The 25,959-nt window shown below is 49.3% G+C and overlaps 1 long non-coding RNA gene across 1 annotated transcript; it reads right to left on the reverse strand.

Moving 5' to 3' along the window:
• Positions 1–22,697: 22,697 nt before the first annotated feature.
• Positions 22,698–25,613, reverse strand: LOC119086475. The gene is made up of 2 exons (XR_005089767.1): positions 24,279–25,613; positions 22,698–22,931 (listed from the first exon to the last, which is right to left on the reverse strand). It is a non-coding gene; the product is annotated as an uncharacterized LOC119086475 (long non-coding RNA).
• Positions 25,614–25,959: the final 346 nt, after the last annotated feature.

A 25,959-nucleotide genomic window follows, 5' to 3' on the forward strand; every position in this document is an offset into this window, starting at 1 on the left:
AGTCTCTGTCTGTGGATTACTTACAGCCCAAATACTCTGACCCGACACGGTGGGATACCTGGGAGTCCATGTTCCTGTCCTTCTACTTACATGGTAACATAAGGGTTGGACCACTGGCATGGAGCAAATGGGGGAAGGCAATGCAGTCTTGATGGGCATGGCCTCCTAGGACAGGACACAGTGAACTGGGCTGTCTTTTCCTAAGTTCCTACCCCTCAGGTCTTCTGCCCCAGGAGACTCATCCCCAGGCCATCTCTGACCTCCATGCTTCTTAGAGAGTCATCCTTCAGGATGCCCAGGAGAACCTGACCATCGATCCGTCAACCACTATGTCATACCCTAAGCTAAAGTCAATGTGACGCCTCTGGGGTAGAGGGAAGCGTCCATGATGGCCCTCATGCTTTCTAAGAACATCCATCTCTGGAGAGGTGTGTTCATTAGCAAATACCTCAAAAGACCCCTGTGCACCAAGGGAATCCCCACAAGGTATAATGTCAGCTGATTGGAGGAGGCAGAGCATACCCCCTGACCAGCCTGCCAGATACAACCTAACTCTGCCCTTACCAGCTGTGAGACTTAGGCCAGCCAACCCACCTCTCTGTGCCTCGGTTTCTAGACTTGCCAGTGCAGTGAAGGTCATATCCTGGAACACATCTGGCTCCCTGGAAACTAGGCAGAACTGGGGACCAACGCAGATGGCTTGCTTTTTGAGTTTACCAAGTCCCCAGGAATGTGGAGTCACATTGCCTTACCTGAGACCAGTACTGTTGAAAGGCCATGGCCTGGCCCTCTGCTTCCCACCAATTCTCTCTCCCCTGAGTGTGCACCTGCCGCTGACAGGTCCCTTTTCTCAACTATGACTGAGACATCTGTGATGGGTGGAATGGCCCAACCAAGGCCTGTGTGTGTGTGTGTGTGTGTGTGTGTGTGTGTGTGTGTGTAGGAAGTACACCTTGCACATGAGCATGTGTACATCCCCGTGTGTAACTGTACACGTGCATATACCACAACTGTGTATGGCTGTTGGGAAAGCCTTGCACTTGCCTGGCATTCTGAAGGTGCAAGAGTGTGGCCAGTGGGCTGACACCGATTTGAGTGAGTCTATAAGACTATGTAAAGACTATGACCAAGAAAGCTGGGCCATCTCTGCAGAAGACAAGCTCACATTCGGCCAGGGAGAGTCGCACATCCAGGCCATAGGACATCATGGGTCCTCCATGGAGAAATATACTTCCCGTAACTGTACTCACTGGGGTGGGTGTGTACAATCTGAGAGAATGAGGACCGTTATCTGGAGGCAGGTGACATTTATGGCAACTTCCAAGTATATACGGGATCAGTGAGGGCATATGAGATCATTTATATTTAGCTTGTTGTTAGTTTGAGACAAGGGTTGGCCTCAAACTCTTGGTGAACCTACTCTGGCCTCTCACATGCTGGGAATGTAGGCCTGCACCACCGTGATGGCTCAAACACGATTCTTATTTATTCTTTATTTGTACACAAAAGGTTATATACCATATTGTACCCTCCCCCTCTCTTCCTGCTCCTCCTCCCCTCCTTTTCCTTCTCCTCTTTTCTCATTCCCCCTCCTGTTGTTGTTGCTATTCATCATCATCTTCATCTTCATCACCTTCATCACTATCATCTTCTTCATCATCATCATCGTCATCATCATCATCACCATCCAGGGTCCCAGGACTCCTTGGGATATTTGCCTACAGAGCTCCCTGGCCTGGCATTGGTCTTTCTCTCTTGATGCTTGTTTATTTTTTGCTTTCACAAATATTCACAACAACAAATAGTTCTGCACATGGCTCAGCTGAGTGCAAGTACAGGGCAAATTCCCAGAAGTAGGCTGGCTGCTTAAAAGAGGATTCCCCTTGGCAACATGCTAACTCTGTTCCCCTGCCCAAACCCAGGCTCCATGCTAATCTCTGCACACATCTCTGTTTGGTTTTCAAAGACACAGGCCTTGCAGGCCTCTGGCCCAGCACTTCCCAACAGGATCTATCTGCACAACAGCATGATCAACATTCATGAAGTCTGATCTATTCCCCTGCCTCTGGTCTGTTCCTGGAAAGTGTGCCAGCAGAGTCTAAGCCGAGGTTCATAGCCTGTGGGTCCCAACCCCTTTGGGGGGCTCATATCAGATGTTTCTATTATGATTCATAACAGTAGCAAAATTAGAGTCATGAAGTAGTAACAAAATAATTTTATGGTTGGGGGTCACCACAACCTGAGGACCTGTGTTAAAGGGCCACAGCATCAGAAAGGTTGAGAACTGCTGGAAAGGAAGAGGTGTGTCTTCTGTGAGCTTCTCTGAAGAAGCCATGTCCGTCTCACAGACTGATGACTGACAGACATCTTGACCATGGAGATGAGGATGCTGCTGATGGAGAGCCAAACTTGAACCTTTTTTCATCCTTGTTAGTGGCCGTTGACTCCAATCTCTGCCTCTGACACTATCTGTTTTTGTTTTTTTTTTGTTTGTTTGTTTTTGTTTTTTTTTAACTTACTCTGGAGACAAGATCTCAATGTGCAGCTCAGACTGACCTCAACTTTGTGATATAGGCCAGACTGGCCTTGAACTTTTGATATCTCTGCCTCTTGAGTGCTAGACTTACAGAACGGCACCGCAAAGCCCCGCCATCGACATCACAGTCCGGTGACTAGTAAGTAGAACTTCTGGAGTGTACTGAAAACCTAGCAGATGTCCATCTTCCACCGATGCTGAAGCTAAGTGATACCAGATAGCACCAGAATCCAGTTCTGCAGCTCAGTTATGCAGAGCTTGGCTGGCATAAACAAGTCCTGCGTCTGATCTCCAACATGGTACAAACTGAAGTTCTCAGGAAAAAAAAGTTTCACTTATTTCAAATGTTCGATAAGACTGATTAGAACTTCAACGTTTGTGAAGAGTTAGAATGTTGCTGATCCAGAAGCAAATTATTCCGGGCTATCTTTGTTTGAAATAATCAAGTATTTATTGCCTTCCTCTGTATTCAACCTAACACCTTGTGACTATTAGGTAAATCCTTTGGGGGATGTACAACCAGACCCATAGTTTTTAAGCTTGTGATAGAGATCTCTAGCTTTTGTTGTGAATAGCCTGATGTTTCCACATATAATTTTTTGATTTATTTTTATTTTATGTCTGTAAATGTTTGGCCTGCATATATGTATGTGCACTATGGGTATGTCTGGTGCCCATGGACATCTGAAGAGGGTGTCAGAGTCCCTGAAATTGGAGTTACAAGTGGTTGTGAGCCGCCACGTGGGTGCTGGGAACTGAACCTGGGTCCTCTGCATGAGTAGCAAGTATTCTTAACCACTGAGCCATCTCGTCAGCCATTCTACCAATAGAATTTTAAAGTATCTTGGTTTATGATTTTCCTTGTTCTGTTACTACTAAAACTTCATGAAACTGTTACCACACTGAAACATGAAGTTTGGGGAACACAAACCTGGTTTCCCCGTACTATATTTATGCATATGTGGTTCCAGAATGTACTATTGCCCCCTTTGAGGTGAGGAATGTGTGGTTTTGTTTTTCTCTGCTGACGATGCAGAAACTGGACAGGGTGGTGTACACCTGGAACTCCAGCACTGAAGAGGCAGAGGCAGGAGAATTAGAAGTTAACAACCTCCTCAGCTACATATTAAACTGGAGACCACCATGGGCTAGAAGGGTAGGGGACGAACTGGACTCTGAACACAGGGTTCCCTTTCTCAGCTGATACCAGTAAACACGTGGCTTTCCAACATCCTTTTGTTCTGTGACTGTATAAAAAACCATGCAACCTCGTCCATAATGGAGCATGTTATCCAGAGCAGCCTACATCCATGTTTCCCAATCATAATTATTCTTATCTATTCCAGAATAAACCATTTTTTTTTCTCTTTGAAACAAGAATTGTGTTTGTGTTGACACATTCCAGGCTTCCTCACCCCCACAGACCCTGGAGACGCTGCTAGGCATCTGGTACCACAGTGAGTGCCGACAAGGGTGATCTTGCCTAGCTCATCCCCAGATCCTCCGGACTCCATGAGGGGTGTAGACTGAGGGGGTTCTCAAGTTCTCTTCTAGCCTCACCCAACCTGCCACTCCGAGCATGAGCCTATCAAAGGAAGAAGAAGGCCAGCTGATGCAAGATGTCCCCTGTTTGCAAGGTAGGCTGAGAAGAGATCAGTCGGGACAGCCCTTTGTAAGCTGGTGGGGAATGGTGTCCGTTTTCCCACTCTATTCCCATGAAGTGTGCCCTTGACCCGTTGATGACATAAAAGAGCAAAATAAGCTTGAGTTTTGAATCCACCAGAGCTTGTTTAAGCCCCCACCCCACCTCCCACCCCCACCGCCCGCTCTGGCCACCCACCAACTGTGTGAATCTGTGCTCTGGATCCTCCTCCTCTTGGCTGTTATGGAAACCCGAATAGGGCCTGACTCCTCCAGTTCCTCAGGAAATGTTCCGAAGAGGTTGACTGCTTCCCTAGCAGTTCCCAGGAGCCAGACCCGGGGCTGCCAGGCAGGGGCAGGGGTCAGGAGTGGAGGCAGACTGTCCCGGTGCCCCCAGCCAGGCCGCTGGCGAGTCTGGCGCCGCCGCCCGGGAGCTGGGGCCCAGAGCTCTCTCTCCAGCGTCTGGCCCGGCCGAGCAGGCACAAGTGACAGCTGGGAAGGTTTAATTGCTCCTCAGTGGCTTGGGAGGACCTCCCTCCTTTGCCAGCGATCTGCATTTCAATGTGGGAAGAGTGGAAAGTGGGATGCTGCTCAAAGGGGTTACAATGATTAATCATTTAAAAAGCAAGATCTTAATTACAGGCCGCAATTTTTGCTATTTAAGGAGTCCATTAGTTGCCAGAAAGAAGAAGAAAAAAATTATCACAGGTTATTCTCCTCCCAAAGTAGAGTGGAGCAGGGAGGGGCAGTGGGGGGGGGGCTCAGCTGCTGCTTTGGATTGGGGGGGGGCAGGAGTCCCACCCCTGCAAGAGGCCTAGCCAGAGGCAGGCCCGGCAGAAAGTGAAGAGCACTGAGACCTGGGGATGGCCAGCTAGGCAGAGGCTGGAATTCCACCTGTGGGCGCCCCTGGAGGCCTCCTCAGTCCGAAGGCTGGTGGGGTCTACCCCTCCCTCCCACTGACCCCTGGTGGCTTGTTTAGGATGTTGGGTTAATTACCAGGCTTCCCCTCTGACCTCTCTGTGAGTTTAAGTCTTGTCTGGGCTCTCAGTCCCCAGGGTGTCTGTACAAAGGGGACTTGGGGTGGGGGTGGGGGGACGGCGTCGAGTGTCAGATAAAAACAACCAAGTTCCTTTAGTGGATTGATTGACTGATCCTCCCGGGGGGCTAACGGGTCAGAAAATCACGGTTCCCTGAAACCTTGGCACCCTTTCCACTGAGCACACCTCTGTCACCGTGGGCCCCGGTTCGGGAGGTCCAGCTCTGCACTCTTTGCTAAGGAAAGCACCTTCATCCCAGAACCCCCACCCCACCCCGGACTGCCCCGTGCAGACGGACCGACGGACGGACGCGACCAGTCCCATCAAAACCGTTAACCCAGATGAGTAGAAAGTGGAAAGCAAGCCTCGGGGGGCTTCCCTCACGCTCTCCCTCTCTCTCTGCAGCAGCCTAGCTTGAGAACAAGCTCGCAAACGAGTCGGGAAGTTCACCGGTCTACTCCAGGGGAAGGTTTGTTCCTCACAGGCCTGCTCAGACTGGGATGAAAAGGGATGGAATCACGCCCACACACAGCCACCCCGGCAGACTGATTAAACGCCTCTGAGCGTGTGTGTGAGCCTGGTGGGAGTCTCAGCCTCGTCTGTTCTCAGGCTGCTAAACTGGGTTCAGTGATAATCCCAAGAGTCTGAGGGGGTCGGAGAAGAGACCCCAGCCACAGACCAAAAATACGGGTTTGAATCCAAAATACCCAAACTGATTTCTTGGTGACTCTGCCCTATTCTCTGTGTTTGCCGTCTTCTGATCCACCCACCAACCCCCTGAAGAGGGACAGTGTTCGTCCCTTTAATTGCCAGGCTACCTCCTAGGGTAGGAGCTGGGCAGACCTCCCCTTCCCTTCCATGCTGACTAATTGTAGGGTTAGGCACCCCAAACAAGCTGGGCCGCATTATTTCTCTTTTCACTAGTCCCCGACTTGAGCCACAATAATCATCGGCTTTTAACTTGTCACTATCTTGACATTCTTTACCTAGACAGGAAACAGCATGCATGCGATGGAAATAATAATTTTATTATCTCTGTCACCAGACCCGAAAGCAGGGAGAATGAGCAGAGAGGGTCCTGTGGGCAGGAACCGAGACAGGAGGGTGGCGGGATGATCCAGTATCTACAAGATGCTCTCTGCTGGCGACAGTCCTGCAGGTGACAGGCTGGCGCCCGGGTCTGTGGTGAAGGCTCAGAACTTCGAAGACTCTCCATGGGTCCATGAAGAGGTCTCGGACTCAGGTTTCTGGCTGTCTTGGATTGTATGTCCTGTTCTCCCTGCCTCTGAGAACTAGCTAGGTCTGAAAAGCACTCTGATTTCGGAGAATTTTGGAGGACTTCTGGGTACCACTAGTATCCCTTCTTTCCTAACAACCCGAAGTCCCATCCAGCCGGGCGTGTCTTTTTGTGAAAATTGGGAAAGCGCGCCCCCTTGAGGCAAATGTAGTCTTTGCAAGCACATAGCTTCCAATCAAAGATAGGCGGGATTTTTTTGTTGTTGTTTAAAGATTTATTTATTCATTATGTATACAGGAGAGGGGGCCAGATCTCATTACAGATGGTTGTGAGCCACCATGTGGGTGCTGGGAATTGAACTCAGGACCTCTGGAAGAGCAGTCAGTGCTCTTAACCTCTGAGCCATCTCTCCAGCCCCGATAGGCGGGATTTTTTAACCCACCCACTTGGGGCTGCCAAGTCTTTCCTTCTTCCCCTTAGTCTTCATGACGACTTGAAAACAGGCAAGTTGTTACCTCATCCATGGGATTACTGCTGCTGCCAGTTCTATGGCCCTCCCAAGGTTTAAAACCCAGTGACCTCTCCCAGGGAAGACACACCCAATCCGCCACCGAACAACCTCATTAAACTCAGCCACAAAGAGCAAGTGATTCCCAGTCAGACCAGCTCCTGCCCAGAGTGACACTTGGGGACTGTGGGAGGTAAGGTTGACCCAGAGCCTCCACCCCACCCTTGCATGTCTTCTCAGCCCTCACACGTGGGCAGGGCCAGATCACCGCTACAGCCTGTCCTACCTTTCCTTGGGGTACCACAGAACCTGAAGAATGGTGACATGGTCCAGGCACAGGCAGCTCCCCCAAGACCCAGGGACCGGTAGCTGTTCTCCCTCCACAAACCCTCCAGCCACTGAGTATTGCCCCAGGAGGGTGCCAGTGGGCCTGTTCCTCACCAGGAGAGCCACGGCAGTCTGGACCTGGAAGCTTAGTAGGCACCAGACGTTGTCTTCTTTTGACTGTGGTTTATTTATTGTGTGTATGTGTGGAGGTCAGAGGACAGCTTGTAAGATTGGGTTCTCTCCTCTCACCCTGCTGGTTCTGGGCACGGAACTCAGGTCACCAGGCTTCTGGAAAAGAGCCTTTCCTTGCTGAACTCGCCAGCCAGTATCGTCACTCATTCAAATATTTAACAGTCCCCAAATATTTACAGAATGGAGTTCCAGGCACTGTTCAGCAGCCCTTGGGCTGGGTGAGTGGTGGGCAAGGATGCGCTTCCCATTTGGAGCTTATATCCTCGCTGGGTGAAAAAAGACTAACAGTGGACTGCCTTCCTGATTGTCCCTCATGTGCTGTGTGCCCCCAAGGGTGAGGATGAGCCCAGGAGGGCCCTTCTCAGTCCCTCTTTGGGTAAAGAGTTCAGAGGTCAGTGGGGGACCAGATGGCTTTTTCCAGACAGATGAAAGATTCGAGTGCCCCTCCTCCCCCCAAAACACAAACAAGAGTAGCCACCACCAAGGGACCAGCAGAGGAAGCTTCCTGGTGCTCCCAGGGAGCCAGGCATCTGCAGCCTTGGCATTCCCGATTTCTCCCCTACGGGCTAGGTAATAGCTGAGACTCAGGGCCAAAACCCCCCACTGGACTTTGAACCCCTCTTCCAAACTGAGCGACCTTGAGGAAGCTACCTGCCTTCTTTTAGCCTTGGTTGTTTGCTAGGAGGGTAATCTGGGCAGGGCTTGGGGCAACAGTGTGGGCCTTGGCTTGTACACTAGTGCCCCGTGGAGGAGAAAGTGGCTGAGGATGTAGCTCTGGTGGCCCAGTGCTTGCTTAGCGGGTACACAGCCCTGGGGCGGTTCCCCAGCGGCAAGTGAAATCAGATGCAATGGTGGGGAGGGCCCCCCCGCCCCCCCCCCCCCCCCCCGCAGTCCCGGCATTCAGGAGACAGAGGCAAGAGGAACAGAAGTTCAAGGCCATCCCTGGCTACATACAGAGTTTGAGCCTCATTTGAACGACAGGAGACCCTGACTCAAAAGAGAGAGGAGGAGGAGGAGGGAAAAGGATGCAGAGAAGGGCGGAGGGGGAGGAAGCTGTCCTCTTCCTTCACCCTTTTCTCTTGGCAGTCAATCCAAGTACAAGGATCCTTCTCACACACCCTCAGGCCGTCCAGCTTTGCCCTCACTCGCTCGCTCGGGCTCTGTGGCCAGACCCCAGCCCTTCACGCCAATCCACCTGCACAGCAGACACCACTCTGCGTGTTCTGAGGGGCTTCCTAATGTTAAGCCTGGGAACTACTCTCTGTGTGTCCAGGGATGGGTGCCAAAGGCACAGTGGGCCTGTGGTCCGTGTGAATGGCCAGACCGGGGGTGTGGGAGGGGGGGGGAGGTAAGGGAGGGTTAGATGAATAGATGTTGGGCGTAGAAAACGAGGGTATGGGTCCCCAGCTGCCTAGGAGGGGGCAGAAGGCTGCGGTCCAGGAGCCTGGGAAACCCGCTCCCAGCCAGGCCACAGGCAAGGGCGGGAAGTCAGGGCCCGAGGGGGCTTTGTACCCGGCACAATTGCAGCCGCTCTTCTGGATAAAGGGGCGAACAAAGGGACCTTCGGAAGTGGCCACGCTGCTCAGCACCCGGGGAGGCCCCAGAGAGCCAGAGCTCCCCGGGCTGCCCACCCAGGCATCCTCCCAACATCCCCCACCCCCCGCTGCCTGATCCCTGGGGGCCAGCTGGGCCCCAGCCACCGGCAGCCTAGGCAGCTGGGCCGGGAGTTGGTGAGAGCTGAGGGAACCACCCTGCACTGTGCAGGGCCAGAGGAGTTCCAGAAGAGCCGCAATGGAGGCCGCTGAGAGGAGAGGGCTGCTCTCTCCCTTTCCGGGACAGCAGCAGGACCGAGGACTGTGGAGTGAGTTCGCCTGCTTCCACACAGGAGGAAGGACAGCTGGACTTCAGCCCTCCTCATTCCCTGACTCCCAGGGAGCCACTGGTTTGCAAACAGCAGGCACAGGCTGAGAGAGATCTCTCCCTTCCGCCATGCAAGCTCTCAGGCTCCCTGTTCTTGACTGGCTGGCTGGTCACATAGTCCTCTAGCCTAGGGGTAGGAATACATGGAAAGTGCCTCAGACTCCCTCCGTTCAGAGTCAACTCACTCAACCAGCTTCTGGAGCCTGAGAACTGCTTGAGCCCAGGGTTCAAAACCAGCCTGGGCCACATAGTGAGACATTCTGTCTCAAACAAAATGAGTTTGTGGGATGGGCATACATGGCTTGAGAGAGGATGAGGATGAACCCCTGACACACGAGATCTGCCTTCTCAGTGGCAAGGACCACCAGTTCTAAATTAGTTCTGTCCAAAAGCAAGCCCCGCCTAGCGCTTCTGGCAATCACTTCTAGTAATAAGCTGTGTGCCTTGGGGGTAAAGAGATGGGGTTAAAGCTGGGTATGCGGTACATAAAGTGGAAGCAGGAAGATCAGGAATTCAAGGTCCATCATGACGACATGTTAAATTCAAGGTCAGCCTGGGCTACAGGAGACCCTATCTTAAATCAAACAAACAAGCAAAAAACAAACAAACAAACAAACAACAACAAAAACAAAAACAGAGAGAAGTTGGGGGTGGCGCGGAAAGAGACCCAAGAAATGGAGGAAATAGTGGCTTCTTCTACAGCCTCCACCAAGCCTTTTGTTTTAGCTTTACACGTCACTGTCGGGATGGAGCTCGCACGTACCACCCCCCACTCTCCCACCCCCACCCCCTCACCCCCGTTGCCCAGTGCCCTCCTACACTGGAATTTTAACATATCCGTTGTAAGTCCCTCACAACTGAGGAATCAGTGTAGGTGTGACAGTATGAACCAAAGGTCAGACAGCCTTGTTTTTGTTCTCTTACTGCTCAAACTGCTCAAGATGGGGTCTTGTTATGTTAGGTAGGCTGGGCCTAAAGGATCCTCCTGTCTCAAGCTCCCAAGTCGCTGGGACTAGAGATACATAAAGACCACCACACCCTGTAATGCTTCACTGGACGTTTTTTCCCCACAGACATGGCTGGTCCAGGGTGTAATGTTCCATTTAGCTTCCTCTTTGGTTTCGGTGTGTGTGTGTGTGTGTGTGTGTGTGTGTGTGTGTGTGTGTGTGTGTGTTTCTTGTTGGTTGGTTGTTTCGTTTTAGTATTTTGAGACAGAGTTTCACTGTGTAGCCCTGGCTGTCCTGGAACTCACTCTGTAGACCAGGGCTGGCCTCAAACTTGGAGATCCACCTGCCTCTGCCTCCCAAGTGCTGGAATCAAAGGTGTGTGCCATCACCAACTGGCTTGTTTGGGTTTTTTGAGACAGGGTCTCTCATAACCCAGGCTGGACCTCAAATTCACTATGTATCTAGTGATGATCTTGAATGTCTGATCCCCTTTCCTCCATTTCCCCAATTCTGGGATTCCAGGTGTGTGACACCACACTTAGTCTATGTGGTCCTGGGAATCCAACCCAGGTGTGTCAGTTACTTTTCCTGTTTCTGTGATAAATGCTCTGGCAGCGGTGATCTGAGGAGACAGGGTTTCTTTGGGTTTACAGCTGGAAGTCCAGTCCACCACGGTGACAGGCCCCTGAAGTAGCTGTCGGAGGCCTCCAATTGGAAGCAGAGAGTGGTAAATGCTGATTCTCGGCTAGATTTCCCCTCCTTATTACATCCCAGATTCCAGCCTGTGCAATGGTGTGACCAACAGTTAAAACATGCCTTCCCCGGGGCTGGAGAGATGGCTCAGCAGTTAAGAGCACTGGCTGCTCTCCCAGAGGACCCGGGTTCAATTCCCAGCACCCACATGGCAGCTCACAGCTGTCTCTAACTCCACTTCCAGGGGACCTGACACCATCACACAGACACACAGGCAGGCAAAACACCAATGCACATGAAATAAAAATATTTACAAAATATGTCTTTCCATCCTAATTCATCAAATCTAGCTAATCCCAGGCTTGCCCAGAAGCTAACTTAACCAAGATAACCCTCACAGACAAGCACTAGGTGATTCTAGACCCTGTTAGTTTGACAGTCAACACTAATCATCACACCAAGGCTTCTTGTGCATCAGGCAAGCACTCTTCCAGGTGAGTCACACACCCAGCCCAGCCCCCCGGCTTTTAATATAAGAACAGGAATGTCATTCTCCATCAGTTCGCTTACTCCTGGAAGGCAGAGCATTCGGCAAAGTTCATTTCTGTGGTGGGACCAGAGTTCAAGAACATTGTTACCTAAGCCGGAGGGTGGTGTTGCATGCTTTTAATCCCAGCATTCGGGAGGCAGAGTTCAAGTTCCAGGACAGCCAGAGCTACACAGAGAAACCCTGTCATGAAATACCACCGCCTCAAAAAACAAAAACAAAAACAAACAAAAATACATCAAAACTCAACAAAACAAAACAAAACAAAACTACCTTCTTTAGTCTCCCTGTGGGAGATGGATTTGCTAAACTCATTAGCATATGTGGAACTCCCCCAAGCATCACTCAGAATCATCAAGTTTCTGTGCCCCCTCGATGATTTGAAGTCTGTTGGAACACACAACTGGGAACTGAAGTCCCAAAGCCTCTGAGGTCCTGTACCCTCCTACTTGACATACATCACACGGATGCTCGGATGCTCACACTTAGAGCCCCAGGCAGGACTTTCAGGCAGATCAGGGAGTGATGCTGACTCCAGAACTCTGACTCCAAACCCTTGGAGGGGTGGGAGGCATGCCAGTTTTCCCTCAGAGCTGGGTACTGATATCTGGCTTCTGGGTCTCAGCCCACCCCGGAAGCGAAGAATTAGCCAGGCCTCCTAGAGCTGTGGATGGAAGTCCCCATTAGAGCTGGTGGGGCTGGGACAATGCCCCCTTCTCCAAGCAGCTGGCAGAGCCTGCTAGGTCCTGGGCATCTGAATGCCCCTGAAGATAGACACTGGATCTGTATCTAGACAGCCTGTGCCAATATCCACCCCCACCCGAGAAAAAGGAGCCTTTCTTCCCCGCTGGCCAGATCTGAGACTTCCAAAAGATTATCAGAGGCAGCTAGGCTGACCTTTGTTCAGATTTCCTGGCCACCTTTGCCCTTCTCTGCTTGGGAACCTCCAAGCTGGGAGGCAAGGGTGTCTAAGGGCTTCCTCCACTTTATGAGCCAGGCCGCTCCCACAGACCCGGACCGCAGGCTTCCCACCTGCCCATCCTCTAACCTCCCCCGACTCACTTCATCCACGGCTCTGGCTGTGAAGGACCCTCAGCAGAACTCCCACTCTTGGCTTAGAAAGGGGCTTGCTTTGAAGGCTTCTGCTTCATGGTAGGTCAGGAGGAAGGGACAAGAGATTTCCACACGGTCCTTGTGTCCACTTTGAAGGTAGCAGAACTGAGTCCCAGGGGTGACAGATGAGCCCAGGGGTGACAGATGAGCCCAGGCTCAACAGCTAACGGGAAGGACACAGGCTGGGTCTCAGATGCCAAATTTAGGATTTTTTTTCTCATGTGGCTCAGTTGGCTTTCAGGGCTCAGGCCTCTAGCTCTCTCCTCTCAAGAGATCATTATCACTGCTACGGTCTTCTGGGGTCCGATGGATGAGCAAGGGCAAGGCTACCTGGGACTCGTGAAAGACTGTCACCAGGAAGACAACTTTAGAGCCATTTCGGTGAAGCTGTTGGACAAATCAGACCTTGGGGGGGCTCTCTCATAGCGGGCCAGCCCTGGGAGAACCTCCACCTGAAAACGGGGGTAGTGATATCCCACCTCCGTATCACCCTCCAGGCCAGAGAAGGAGCCAAATGGAGATTGCTGTGTGCCAAGCAGATGCATCACAGGCAAGCATAGAAGAGATGTGGGGAGCCAATTGCCACCGGCCTCCCAGACTCCCCGGGCGAGAACAGGACACACAGGAGCCAGCGCACAGAGGTAACCGTTGCTGATCCCTTTTCACAGCACTGTAGCGGGGGTCGCTGCATTGTCACACAGCACGTTGTGGGCAGACTTAAGAGCACCCAGAGACTCAGAGAGACACACACACAGTGCAAAGCCAGAGACGAGTGCCCCAGCCCACCCCACCCCTGACACAGACACACACAGAAGAAGGATCTGAGCTACCAAGATAAACATACGGGTTATCCCACACACCAGGGGGCAGGGCGGAGCTAGCCTGGGAGCCAGCAAGTACCAACACATTTAAAGCAATGAAAAAAGGCAGGAGTGGAGTCCCATGCTTGTAACCACAGTGCTTAGGCAGCTGGAGCCGGAAGATCTCAAGTTCTAGGCCAGCAGAGGTGACATAGAGAGACCCTGTGTTCCTATTTCCCAACAAAACAACAGCACCCATCTTCAAGGTGATTTTGTTTGTTTTCCATGTTTTAGTTTACTAGAATTATTTATTTAAGACAAGGCCTCTCTATATAGCCTCGGCTGCCCTGGAACTCATCACTCTGCAGCCCAGGCTGGCCTCAAACTCACCGAGATCCACCTGCCTCCGCCTCCCGAGTGCTGAGATTAAAGGCGTGCGCAGCTACGCTCTGTGTAAACTAGAATTTGTAAAGAATTATTTTATTTTAATTGTGTGTATCTGTGTATGTGGGGGGGGGTATGTTCACATGTGTATAGATATCCTTGGAGGTTGGAGGCATCAGATGCCCTTGGCGCTGGGGTTATAGGCAGTTGTGAGCTGCCCCACCATGGGCTCTGGGAACTGAATTCCGTCCTTAAGAGGGCAGTACCTGCACTGATGAGCCTTCAGGCCTTGATTTTATTAATTTTTTCTTTTTTCACTTTGGTTGGGGTGCATATGTGGGAGTCGGAGGACAACTTGTAGGAGTTATTCTTTCCCTCCACTGTGTGGACCCTGGGCATCAGACCCGGGCCATCAGGGTTGGTGACAGGCACCTTTACCCACTAATCCATCTTCCCCATCCCCCCCCCCTTTTTTTCTGTTAGTCTATTTCTTTTTTAAGTAGGATTTCATCTGTCCCAGGATGGCTTCAACTTGTTCTACAGCTGAGGATGACCTTGAACTCCTGATGCTCCTGCTTCTGCCCTCCCGTCACAGGCCTGTGCCACCTGGTTTCAGTTCATTTTTATTGCCACTTTGCAATGGCAATTCTTTTTTGCTGTTGTTTTAAAAATCAACTTTTAGCCGGGTGGTGGTGGCGCACGCCTTTAACCCCAGCACTCGGGAGGCAGAGCCAGGCGGATCTCTGTGAGTTCAAGGCCAGCCTGGGCTACCAAGTGAGTCCCAGGAAAGGCGCAAAGCTACACAGAGAAACCCTGTCTCGAAAAACCAAAAAAAAAAAAAAAAAAAAAAATCAACTTTTAAGCCGGGCAGTGGTGGCTCACGCCTTTAATCCCAGCACTCGGGAGGCAGAGGTAGGCGGATCTCTGCAAGTTCGAGGCCAGCCTGGGCTACAGAGCAAGATCCAGGAAAGGCGCAAAGCTACACAGAGAAACCCTGTCTCAAAAAAAACAAACAAAAAAAAATTATGCATGTGTTTTGCCTGCATGTATGTCTGTGTGCATGGACATTGGATCCCCTAGGACTGGAGTTACAGACAGTTAGGATCCCCTAGGTGGGTGCTGGGACTCAAACCCAGGTCCTCTGGAAGAACAGCCTATGTTCTTAACTGCTGAGCCATCTCTCCAGGCCCTGCAGTGGCAATTCTTTAATCACGTCATGAAAAGGTGTTCTTCCTTTCTAAATCTTTCTCTTAGTCTAACCTATGGAGTTTTTCATGTTTCTAAAATTGTGTATGTATGTATGTTTGTATGCTTGTATATGTATGTATGTATGTATTATGTGTGTATCATAAAGCTCACCTTTTTAAACATTTCCTTTCTTTCTATGATACTTTAACTGTGTATGTGTGTGTGTGCGCGCGCAAGAGAGAGAGAAAGAAAGAGAGAGAGAGAGTTGCTGGGATTGGACTCAGAGCTTCGTATGTACTAAATATGTATTGTTCCACTGAGTTACTACCCCTGCCCATCCCTGTGTCAATGACTTTAATGTCTAGAGCAGGCCTGGGGATGTGACTTACTGGTGTAGCATTTGCTGAGCACTTGGAAGGTCCTGGGTTTGAACCCCAGCATCGGGTCCCCAGGACCCACCTATAATGTAAATTCGGTGGCATTAACTTCATTTACGGTGCTTTGTAACTGTCACCACTGCGTCCTCACAGGCCCTTAAGAAAATCATCCTAACAAAAACTCTGAACTTATTAAGCAGTAGCTCTCCACATCCTCTCACTGAGGCCTGGTAACTGCTAGTCTACTTTCTCATTTATGGGGTTTACCTATTCAAGGTATCTCATCCAAAGGAGAAAATATAAACATGTGCGTGTGTGTATGTGTTATTGGGGGGCTGTGTGTGTGTGTGTGTGTGTGCATGTATGTATGTGTTATTGGAGAGCCGTGTGTGTTTGTGTGTGTGTGTGTGCATGTATGTGTGTGTTATTGGTGTGTGTGTGTGTGTGTGTGCATGTATGTGTGTGTTATTGTGTGTGTGTGTGTCACAGCACATATATGGGAGTCAGGGGACAACTTGGTGGTATCTGTTCTTTCTTCCATCTTTCCTGGGGTTCCAGGGATTGAACCCAGATCTCCAGGCTTCAGAGCAAGCTTTTGTACCCACTGGGCCATCTTGATGGCTCTAACTTACTTTAAAAAAAATAACAATGAATATGTATGCTTCAAGTAGGGAGGTAGAGGCAGAGGCAGAATCAGGAATTCAAGTCCAGCTTCAACTACACATCAAGTTTGAGGCCAGCCTGGGCTACATTAGACTGCCAGAAGAGGAGGAGGAGGCAGGCAGGCCGGCCTGCTGACTCACACCTTTAATCCTAGCACTCTGGAGACAGAAGCAGGCTAACCACTGTGAGTTCAAGGCCAGCCTGGGCTACATAGGGAGTTTTAGGCCAGTTGAGGCTACACGGTGAGACTCTATCTTAGAAGGGAAAGGGGGAGGAGGCAGAGGGTCTACCGGTTGGAATTTTGAGGTATTTCTGGTACAATTTGTATTTCCAAGCCCTGGTTCAGTGAAATTGAAATTTGAGAAACAGAACCTAAATCATTTCTTTTTGTTGGTAATTAAATCTTGAAACAGGGAGTCAGGGGATTCAATGTATACCACACACTGAGCACACCCAAGGGCCTGGGTTTGACCCCTAGCACCACATTCTAGAAAAATTAAAGAGCTCACGGTGCATCTCAGTGACAGAGTGCATGGGAAGCCCTGGGTTTAACTCTAGCACCCCAAAAAGTTTCAAATGAAGCCAGAAAGTGAGCTCTGAGGCACTAACAGTTTTGCTTGGAAATTACTAATTGTACGTTATACAGAAAACTTAATACATTTGAAGATACCTTTAAAATTGAAGTTTTTTTCTGTTCAAACTGTTAGTCTTATAGTCTCATCAAATTGCAACCTAGTGTTTCTTAGTACTGGGACAGAACAAGGTGTGAGTATATGCCCCCTCTCTTTATCAAGAAATTAATTTCAGGGGCTGGAGACATGCAGCGGTTATGAGCACTGGCTGTTCTTTTAGAGGACCCAGGTTCAATCCCAGCACCCGCACAGTAGCTCACAAAGGTCTATGATCTTAGTTCCAAGGTCCAGTGCCTCTTCTGGCTTCCTCCAGCACCATGCACGCTCATGGCACATAGACACATGTACAGGCAAAATACCCATACACACAAAGTAATAAAAACCAATTTTTAAAAAGAATTTCATTGAAAAGCACTTGGTCATTATTTTCCTTCTGTATGATAATTATTTCTTTGTGAATTAACTTTTAGAGTATCATAAGTTTATACACAAAGTTCAGTAAAATAATATTTTGGCTGCCGCCCATTTATAGCTATTCATTTGTGATTATTACTGTCTATAATTTTGTCTTATACATAAAAAGTGGTGCTAATGGAAATAAAAAACAAAATCAGAACACAAACAAAACAAACCTGGATTACATGCCTGTAATCCCAGAAGACAGGGAGTTCAAGGCCAGTCTCAACTGTATGAAATCCTTTCTCAAGAAATCAAACAAACAAACAAACAAACAAAAAACCAAAAAAAAAATCTGCTTGGGTGTATGCTAGGTATACACACACACACACATACACACACACACACACACACACACACACACACACCCCACCACCACCACCACCACCACCACCACACCAGCAGCAGCAGCAGCAGCAGCAGCAGCAACTGCTGCGGCTAAAGCACAAATCTGCCAGTCACTAGGTTAGTGCACCGACGGCAGGCCGGATGGTGGGAAGGTGGGTTACAGTGCCATAAGGCTTGGGTAGTTGCAGACAAGGAGAGATCTTGGAGAGGGGTGTATGCTGGTGCGTTGGCCTCTAGGAGACTTCCAGATCGCGGTAGTACCACCTATGATCAAATGTCCCCCCACCCCACCCCACCGTTCATTCTCTACTGTACTTCTGAGGCCCACCACGCCGTGTCGCTGTGACAAAGCAATCGGACCCCAGGGCTCCTCTGAAGCCCTCGGTGGGTCGATGTGTCTGTCCAGCGTAGGGAGAGCAGGTTCTGGCTGAGACTGGCCAGACCCCGGAGCCTAGCCCGGGAGATGCACCAGGAGGCACAGGACTGCGCAGCCTGCATGACCTCGGGACTCCTCTGGACTCTGGGGAGAGTTCATGAGCGCGAGGGGAAAGAGGGATTTTCAGTCCTAGACTAAAGACCCCGCAGGGCCACACACTGGAAGGGAGGTCAAATATATTCCTTGGGACGGGGCGGTGGGGGGCCGGGTGGTAATCAAAGTTTAGTGGAACGTGGTGACTCATGCCTGCAATACCAGCACTCCGGAGGCTGAGGCAGGAGGATAGTGAGCTCCAAGCCAGTCTGGGCTACGGAGAACGTTCCTGCTGGAGCTGTACAGTAAGAAACAAAACAAAAAAGTTAAGGAAAGAAGATGAGGGACTGTTTATTTATTTGCTGGCATTGTAGGGTTGTTTTTTTTTTTTTTTTTTTTTAAGTGCAAGCAGAGCGTGGTGGAACAAGCCTGTAATCCAAACGCTTAGGAGGATGCTCAGACATTCAAGGCTAGACTCGAGTTTGAGGCCAGCCTAGAACACATGAGATGTTGTCTCCAAAACAAACAACAAAAACACGGGTCACTTACATAGATGTAGGAAAAACATCGGCACACATAATAGTTTTTAAAAGTAAATGAAATGCTTTCAAAAGCATAGTGGTGAACATCCTTCCGATAAAGAATTTGTATACGCCTGGGCTACCAAGTGAGTTCCAGGAAAGGCGCAAAGCTACACAGAGAAACCCTGTCTTGAAAAACAAAAACAAACAAACAAAAAAAACCAAAAAAAAAAAAAAAGAATTTGCATACATATACTGGTGAATTTTGTAGAATGTATGTATGGAAAATACACAAAAATCCTGGGCTTTAGTTTCCTTCAGGGTTAATCCAGGCTGGGTACAGACCAGAGGGAGAAAAACTTTCATGCTTAATTTTGAGCCATTTGGGGGAAAAAAATCACCTTTCTGAAAAGTGAACTAAACTAAACTTATTAAATTGATAACTGTGGAGTGCTTAAAATTAAGCTCACAGGGGCTGGAGAAATTCAGCAGTTGAAAGTGCTCACTACTCTTCCAGAGGATCCAGGTTCAGTTCCTACCATTCATATCTTGTGGCTCATAATCACTTGTGGGTCCATATCCAGGGGGATCCAGGGCCTCTGACCTCTGAGGACAACTGTACTTACATGCACACACCTACAAACAGACACACATATGTACAAATGGTTTGAAAATAATAACCCCAGCTCTCAGGAGGCAGAGGCAAGTAGATCTCTAAGTCTGAGGCCAACCTGGTCTACAGAGTGAGTTCCAGGACAGCCAGGGCTACACAGAGAAACCATGTCTTGACAAACCAAATAAAGTAAAATTAAGCTTATTTAAGAGCGGAGTGGGGTGACTTGGAGAGACAGGGATCAAGACTTCTGAAACTGGGCATAGGTCCTGGGGCCAGGGAGAGGAAATAGGACAAGGCTGAGTCAGAAGACTCCAACAGTAGGGAGCAGCACTGGACTTGGTTTGTGCTTTCAGGGCCTACAACATACACAGACATGACAAACGGAAGCATGGCTTGCACCTGGAAACTTCCAGATGAATAAATGTTTAATTAAATACTGACAGATGCCCAGCAGTCAAATGCTCCATAACCCAGAGACTATATGTAATATGTAATGTGAGTAGGTTTTTGTTTGTTTTTTAATGTGTATATGGGTGTTTTCCCTGCATTAGGTACATGCAGTAGCCCTGGAGGCCAGAGAGGGCACTGGATCCCCGGGGACTGGAGTTACAAACAGTTGTGCACTCCCATGAGGGTGCTGAGAATCGAACCTAGATCCTCTAAAGTAAAGCTAGTGTTCTTTACTGCTGAGCCTTCTCTTCAGTACTGTAAGCAGATTTTATTGTTTTTTCCCCCCAAACAGGGTTTCTCCATGTAGTTTTGGTGCCTGTCCTGGATCTCGCTCTCTAGACCAAGCTGGCCTCACAGGCATCTGCCTGGCTCTGCCTCCCGAGTGCTGGGATTAAAGGCATGCTCCACCGCCGCCCAGCTCAGCATATTTTATTAGTAACACATTTGATGTATTGGGAGCAGGCTACCCAAAGGAGGCGAGGAGTAGAGCCTGGCCATACTGGCGATACTCCCAGACATCCTCACAGCAAAGCCTGCCCTGGCCCAGGTGACAAGTCTGCACAGGGCAGGCAGAGAGTCACTGTGAGTAGGAAGAGGGACATGTGGAGAGTCAGCCACAAAGACAAACCACGATGGCCAGACCCCTTCCTAAGCGCACGCACAACAATAGAGGGGTGCTGTAATATCTGGTTGGTACACACCACAGCTGTGCAACAAACCTTCCTGTTAATATATCTAGCACGGTTCGGTTCTAAGGTCAGATTTTTCATGTATATTTCTGCATAGAGGAACAGAAACACCCTCCACAGACACACCCAGAATTGCGTCTCCTAGGTGACTCTCAATCATTACATTGACATTGAAAGATTAACTGTCACAGGGCTGGGCAGATGTAGATTATTGGCTATATTACCCAAGCTGCCCACAAACTCCCAGACTCATGTCCTTCTTCCCCAACACTCCACAATTATTTGGACCATAGGTTCATGATGATGCCAGTCTTTGGTGGTTTTTTTTTTTTATAGTTAGAACTTTATATTGATATTTTTTGAAGATTTTATTTATTTTGATTGTATGTTTGTGTTTTTGTCTGCACGTGTGTCTGTGCGCCACCTGTGTGCCTGGTGCCCACAAGAGAGCATTGGATCCCCTGGAACCAGAGTCACAGACAGTTGTAAGGCACTGTGTGGGTGCTGGGAATTGAACCCAGGACCTCTACAAGAGCAGCAAATGTTCTTAACCTGTGAGCCATCTCTCCATCCCCTTGATTTGTTTTAATTCACCATGTGAGTTCTGTTTTCTATAGCTTTCATCAGGACAGGAGGATTGGTTCTGGATAGGCAGCATGGACTTGGCAGGACTGAGAAGGGCTGGTCCATGCCAGTTAGAGGATGACTCTCCCCTTTGGATAGCTACAGCTCTGCGGATTTGGTGGAACATAATTCACTCTTTGTGGGAAACCACATACCCTCAGTGACACTGGTGGCTACTGGCAGCCATCCCGTGACCATGAGACTATTCCTGAAGATAAAGCCAGTGGGAAGGAGAGAGATGGAGGACTTGAGTCTCTGGTGACCTTGATGAGCTTTGACCCATGATAAGGTGTCCAAAGAGGTCCTGCCACTAGGCCTCCTGATCTGTAAGATAAGGTTCCCTAATGGGGAAGCCAGGTGTCATGTGAGGTTATTTGGAGACCATATCCCAGAGTAGAGGAAGCAAAAGCTTTCAGCAAGGAGCCGTCCGTGGTGGTCCCGATCACTCCTTTAGACCGTTCCCTCCGCTTCCCCATCTCTTCATCCACCTGTACTTATTTCCAGAGCACTTCTATGTGCTGACCAACCTGCTGAATACTGGACCCAGAGACAACACGGCCGGAGCCACCTCTTCTTCGCACCCTGGACTCCCGGCTGCTGCAGATTGACAGCTCTACACAATCTGATATGAAGCCAACTCCCATACGTGCCATGGAAAACTTCAAATACAGAACAGGATGAACTGTATACTGAATAAACAGATGAGAACACAGGTGTGCCTGTACCCACATAGAACATTTCTGGATAAATGCCAGAGAAATGGGCGTTAAAGACCTGAGGATGTATCTCACCTGGTAGTGTGCTTGCCCAGCATGTATAAAAGCCCTGAGTGTGATCCACTGCATGGCACTACAGGGGTCTCTGTTAGCTCTGCAGCCAGCAGAGTGATGACTCATGAGAGACAAGAAGGCCCTTCGGTTCAATATTATCAGTAACCGGTGCTCGTTCAACCTTCAAGAGTCTGACCCTGAGTAGTTTATTTTAGGCATATTTAAGCACAGCACAATTTGGTGAAAAGTTTTCTGGTTATAATTAACCCAATCTCTTGTGCACAACAAAGCTTAAGACATGGCTACATCAAAACTCTTTGTAAAGTACAAGAGACCTGTGACAACTTCCATCAAGATGGTTCTATAGGTTAACTGAGAAAATAAGCTTAAGATAAGGGTGTAGAGAGGATACGGTGTGATCTCTTTTGGCCACAATAGCGTTAAAGGTCACCAGGCTATCAACCAGGTCTGCTCCCAGCCTTCTGGGCTGAAAACGGGTTGTACATGTCTCCCTTTTGAGAGACTACCCTGTGTGTTTAACATTCCTGGTTTCCCTAGTGCTTCTCTGTGAGCACAAGAAATTCCTCTTACATGGCACAAAACCAGGCATAGTAGAGCACACGTGAAATATCAGTACTCTGGAGGTGGAGGCAGGTGGATCAGAAGTTCATGGCCATCTTCAGGTATTTGTTGGGTTCAAAGCCAGCTTGGGCTAGAAGGAGGGAAGGAAGTAGAGAAGAGAGATGGACCTTCAGGGCTGCCTCTGTAGAGGGGAACAAAAGAGAGGGAGGCTCAGACAGGAAACTTGTTTGTCTGATTTTTGCCTTTGCAGTTTGAATAGTTTGCAATGTGCTTTAAAAAAAAAGTTGAAGCATCTGGAAAAAGCATTCAAGACACCTCGTTATCTTGACGTGATAAATTCAGGTTTCAAAATCGTAGGTACAATGCGACCCCTATTTTTGCAGAGAAAAGTGTGTGATACATCTCCATACCTAGAGGAATGTTGCATTAGTTGGTATTTTCACTGCCGTTTATTCGACATTTTTCTGATAAAATACACACAGTAGAAAAGGGCACAGACACCGAAGTCCATGTTCCTCTTCTCCGTTCTTTGCATCCTATAGCCTGTGCTTCACTTATCACACGGAAAATGTCAACAGACATTATGTCTGGGGTGGGGTACAGCAGGGACAGTCTCTTTTGTGACTTCCCGGGACTTCTCATTTTCATCTATGCACTTATATTACTATAAAGAGAAGAAAAATATAATTTATTTCTTTGTGTGTGTTGTATGCATGTGCATGTGTTCTTGGGTAAATTGATGTACACATTCAAGTGCACATTGAACACATGCATGTAACAGCCAAAGGCCAAAGCCAAGTGTCTTTCTCAGTTAATCTCCATTTAGTTTTAATAATTTATTTATTTTTATTTTATGTGCATTGGTGTTTTGTCTGCATGTATGTCTGTGTGAGGGTGTTATATCTTGGAGTTACAGACAGCTGCTACCTGCCATGTGGGTCCTGGGAATTGAACCCAGGTCCTCTGGAAGAGCAGTTACTGTTCTTAAGCACTGAGCCATCTCTCCAGTCCCAGCCCCTTGATTTTTGTTTGTTTGTTTGCTTGTTTTGTTTTTCAAGACAAGGTTTCTCTGTGTAGTTTTGGTGCCTGTCCTGGATTTCACTCTGTAGACCAGGCTAGCCTCGAACTCACAGATATCTGCCTGGCTCTGCCTCCTGAATGCTGGGATTAAAGGTGTGCGCCACCACCGCCCAGCCCCTTGATTTTTTTAATTTATTTATTTTTATTTTATGTGTATGATAATTTCACCTTCATGTATGTAAGTGCAGTGTGAGCATGTCTGGTGCCCATAGAGATCAGAACTGGCATCGGGTCCCTGGAACTGGAGTTACGGACATTGCAAGCTGCTATGTGGGTTTGGGGACTAAGCTCAGGCAGGTCTGCTGCAGGAGCAGCAAGTTTTAACAGCTGAGCCATCTCAACAGTCTCCCTCTCCCCAGCCCCAGTCCACCCCCATGAAATGGGGTCTCACTATGTAGCTCAGGCTGGCCTAGGTGTTGCTATCTTCCTGTCTCAGTGCTGAGATACGAGGTGGGGTGTCACCATGCCTGGCTCAAACACATTACAGTGCTGTGAACTGAGGCAGGCTTTAAGTTGCTTCTCAGTTCAACACAGGAGAAACAAGCTTCATGTGCCCCCTGTTATCACCCACTGAACCCCCCACCCCACTCAGTTTGAGAAGCAGATTGGGTGATAAGTCCACATTTCCAAATTATGGGAAAAGACTCCTCTACCACTCTGAACAAAATCCCCTTTCTCTCTGCATGCTCTGGCCTCATGACCTCCACCCTCTGCCCACCAGCCTCCTTGGAGAGACAGGATGAGTGTCGCAGAGAAACCTGTTGCCCTGCTGGGACTCAGAGGGACTCAGCCCAGGACCCATCCCCTGCCTCCTTGCTCATCCAGAACTGTCTGGAAATGGATCTGAACAAGGAGGAGAGAAGGGAAGCATGCTAAGTTCCCTTTCCCAGAGATCTTAGGTTAAAAACGACTGGCCTAGTTAAAACCGCACCTTAATGAGGCTTCTTTCTGGCCTAATTGTCACCATGGCAATGACCCCCGGTGGCCATCTTTAATTAACTTGGAATCAGAGTTGCCAAATGAGCTTCTCCAGTAAATTGCTCAGCAGCCCGGGCAGTCACGCGGCCCCTCCTCTGTCCTGTGCCCTCTCTGCTCCTGAACATCGAGGATGATGAGGCAAGAAATTCTCAGCCTGGCTTTCCTCTCCACCCTCTGGACTTGCCCGCCATGGCCGGGGGAGGAGCTCAGACCTAGAGCAGTGGGAACAGTAAGGAGGATAGCTTCACAGTGCCAAGTCGGTCATACACATTATCCCCTTCAGTCTTCCCAGCCGTGCCAGCCAGGGTGGACACATTGTTACAACTCATCGCCTTTTCCTGACGAGGAAACACAGGCACAGAGAGAGTTAAGTCAGCAGCTGGCAGAGTTGAGGTTACACCCAGGCAGTCAGGTCCCAGGATCAGCGCCACAATGCCTCAGGTGCAGATGAAGTCCGTGGGCTCACATGTATGTTTCTTTGGAGCTGGAGTTGTGACTTTCCAGCTGGGCGACCTTGGGTCACTCACTTCACATCTGTGACGTGTTTCCTCACCTGAAACAAGGAGTGTAGAGCACGCGGGGGGGGGGGGGGGGGGGGCAAAGACCCGAGCGGCAGTACCATTGCCGCCAGAGCCTCCCGGCCATCTTCACCATGATGTGGTCCTGGAAGCAAGATGACATGAGGTCTAGATAAGAAATACCACCACAGACGACCTTGACTCTGCAGTTCCTCTCACGATCCTCCTCCAGTCCCTTGGCAAATCTTTGTGTTTGCTCTTCAAGACAGGGTTGCTCTGTGTAGCCCTGGCTTCCTAGAATTCACTCTGTAGACCAGACTTGGCTTGAACTGCAAGAGCTGCCCGCGGCTGCCTCCCAAGTGCTGGGATTAAAGGCGCGTACCGTCACTACTACCACCCAGCTTCCTTGTGAAATCTTAATGGCTTTCTCTTCAAAATACACCAGAAATGGAGCCAGGGCTCATCAGTGGCTCCATCCCAACAGACGAGAGGAGGTGGGCACCAGATATTGATAGGAAGAAGGGGTCTCTTGACTGCAGCAAGGACTTTGTTTTATCAAGAATGATATGAAGGGTATAGATGGATTTTAGGTGCCCCCTGAAAAGGCCACTCTAGCTGGGCGTGGTGACTCATACCTGTAAGCCAAGCACTTGTAAGGCACAAGCAAGGGGACTGCAGATTCTAAGTTATCTCAGACTACACAGGAAGTACCGGGCCAGCCTGGGCTACAAACTGAGACCTGGTCTCAAAATAGGAAAAAAAGAAAAGAAAGAGAGAGAGAGAGAGAGAGAGAGAGAGAAAGAGAGAGAGAGAGAGAGAGAGAGAGAGAGAGAGAGAAAGGAAGGAAGGAAGGAAGGAAGGAAGGAAGAAAGGAAGAAAGAAAGAAAGGAGAGAAGAGGATCTAGGGGAAGAGGGAGCTATTCTTGTGCTGACGTGTGGCCCAGCGGTATAATGCTTGCCTGGCTCGTGCACCTGGAGGGGGACAAGCGTAAGCACATGAACATTGGGCAAAGCATGGCTCTCCTGTAACCCCAGATACTGGAAGGTAGAGGCAGTCGGATCAGGAGCTCAAGACCAGCCTCAGCCTGTGTTACATGAGGCCATGTCGGAAAAAAA

The sequence above is a fragment of the Peromyscus leucopus genome, chromosome 1, assembly GCF_004664715.2.
Source record: "Peromyscus leucopus breed LL Stock chromosome 1, UCI_PerLeu_2.1, whole genome shotgun sequence".
Classification (NCBI taxonomy): Eukaryota; Metazoa; Chordata; class Mammalia; order Rodentia; family Cricetidae; genus Peromyscus; species Peromyscus leucopus.